This window comes from Rhodamnia argentea, chromosome 6 (genome assembly GCF_020921035.1).
Source record: "Rhodamnia argentea isolate NSW1041297 chromosome 6, ASM2092103v1, whole genome shotgun sequence".
In the NCBI taxonomy this organism is placed as follows: Eukaryota; Viridiplantae; Streptophyta; class Magnoliopsida; order Myrtales; family Myrtaceae; genus Rhodamnia; species Rhodamnia argentea.
This window is the reverse complement of record NC_063155.1, coordinates 10,108,729-10,111,646: the sequence shown is the minus strand read 5'-3', so window position 1 is coordinate 10,111,646 and position 2,918 is coordinate 10,108,729.

Below are 2,918 nucleotides of genomic sequence, written 5' to 3'. Positions count from 1 at the left end.
GAGGCCCGGCCTTGCCGACCTCAAGCTTGGCCAGGCCCGGCCTTACCGATCTCTAGTTATTAGGAGCCATCCTTAATCCATGCTCCGATACCAACTCAATGTAGCGACTTTCCTTTCCTTGATCAGAGCTCCAACATCCCACGGCGTTGTCCAATACTAACAAGCTCTGTTTTAATATGATATTATATATAGTTAGAGGCTCATGCAGAAGCTTAAGAAACTAGAAACAACCAACAGTCATACAATCACAAGTACATGTGAAAAAAAATGGCAGGCATGCCTAATAGGGTATGGCCTTTCATAGGGTTCAATAATAACACACATACATCACGCATCTCATAAACATCTGTTTTTATATAATAGATAACTGTTTGTTTATATCTTCCTTCACTCAATTAAAAATAAGAATACACTGGAAGGATTACAAGGAAACATCTACTATGGAGTCCTATCCGCCATTGCCATGATCCCCCGTCGTCTGTGAGCTCCAACGTCGTCATTCAAGTCCACTACTTCTCAAATGTGAAACACATCTAAAAAATAAACGGGAGTGAGCCGAAACTCAGCAAGTAAAACATCTAACCAAACGATGAAAGTATCCGATTCACTTGTCATTCAAACAAAAAACTCAAACAATCAGCCAATGCCAGGGGACACCACATCAATCACAACAAAATACAATTTCCCTATAGAGCTCGCGCCAAACCGCCCTTACACGCAACTTCCCCGCCCAATTCACTTTGTTCCGATGAGAATTTAGCCCTTCACCTCTCAAATTCGAACTACCCATGACTAAGAGATCGTACTATAGCCGATAGCATCGCTCGATGAACCACAAACTCCATAGATCATACTTACATCCCACGGCCAAGTAGCCACAGATGGTGCCACTTCAAAATTCCACCAGCTCATCAACATCCAAGACGATCGGTTCATGAATTCTAACTATCCAATACTTGAGGAAGCTAACTCATGTGACGGATCGTTCAAACGAAAGCAATTTCCTTTTCATGCAAGCAGAACTTTCACGCATCAAACCCATTTTCAAAATAGCATGAATTACCAACATAAACAGCTATCAAACGGGCTAGTGATTAGGATAGAAGTAGTACTTGCCTTAGGGATGCGTATAGAGAAAACGGAGCTTGAATCGGTGCTTGAATGGGCTCAAAGTACCTCTTCCACCTACCTCCTTGCGCGCGACCAAGAGGGAGGAATAGGTGGAGGCTTCGAGCAAGTCCTCAAGTGGACGACGAGGGCTGAGCTAAGGTCGTGGTTTGAGAGCCCGAGATACCGCTGTGGTCAAGCTTGGTAGTCATCGCGGTCGCGGCCAAAGGGGACGAGGGTGCGGCGGGAAGAACAGGAAGGGGGGCAACGGGGTGTTACATGAAAAAAAATGAGGACAAAAAGAAAATGGGGAGGAGAGAGATTGGGGTGGGGTATTTATATGGGGCATAGGTCGGTGGAGCTAGGGGCTAGAGCAGATGGCTTCGCAATCCATTTCTGAAAAATTCTGTGCCGAATCGTTACTACACGCACCAAAACAATTATAAATCCCGAACCGTTCATCTAACTCTCACCGTGCCCGGCTGTACCATTCACCCAAATAATCCACCACACAAAAATATAAAACCCCCAATTCGCCATTGCTTAGTTATCCAAATCGGACGTTGCTTACTTTACTAGTTAAACTTTATGGCAAAAATTTAGGTCTTCACACGAGCTTGGCCTCACCTCACCTCACCTCACCTGGCCTCACCTCGCCAGCCAAATTTGGTTTGATTTTCAATGATTGAGCTCAAGCCTGGCGACCAAAGCTCGACCTCGCCCGAGCTCGAGGGCCGCAAGGGCAGACCTTGCCTCGCCAACCAAATAAGGTTTGATTTCCGATGGCGAAGCTGAACCTCGCCCAAGCTCAAGGCTTGCTTCGCCAGCCTCGCTCGAGGCTCGCCTTGAGCTCACCAAATCTGGCAAGTCCAAGACCAAAGGCTCTTGGCCTCGCCCGAGGCGGGCGAGGTTCGGCCGCGAGAATTTGGTGAGCTCTAGCCTCGTTGGTCGATGGCAAAGCTCGCAATCGATCACCAACCGAAGAAGAAAGGAGGAAAAATAAAAATAATAAAAATAAACGAGAAAGTGATAAAAGAAAATAATTAAAAATATATTTTTTTAAAAAATCAAAAATAAAAAAAAATTATGAAAAGACATGTACAGTGAAAATTGATTTTCCTTACGAACTGACGAAAGATACTTTCCGATTCGTTTTCGGGTTTCAACCAAATACCGGAAAATATCTTCATTTTTCTAAAAAACAACTTCGTGAAAAAAAAATTCCAGAAAAGTCACTTTTTTCGCGACACAAACGGAGAGTTAGGATGTTTTTATCCTTCAACAACCTTCTAAAAAAGATTGCATATATTTTTTTTATAACACACGTAGCCTTTCAAATATCAATTTGTTGTGCATACCCAATGTGTGTGCACATATTAGTTGCGTATCTTATTGTATAAAATAAAGGGAGCACAGATAACTATAAACGGACACAATCGTAATTTACGATAACCAAGAAATTAACAAATAATCATAAATCTCTTACCTCCTAATCTTGAAATTATCAAGTAATCATCTCATGCTTTCTTTTTACGACAATTGAAATTGTATTAACAAAATGAATCAAAATCTTTACAGGGTCTTTTATTCCTTATTAATTTAATTTTTTCCACCATTTATCTTCGTACACAACGCTCTTCACACACAACGCTCTAGTAAGTGAAGAGCTGAGGTTGGCGCTCAATATTGATAACCATGATCCTATAATCCTTGTGCTTCGAATTTATTGTAGCTATCAGGTTCTATTTATTTCGCAGAAAATATATAATTTGAAATATATTTTCTTGAAAATGATTACTTATACCGCTCAA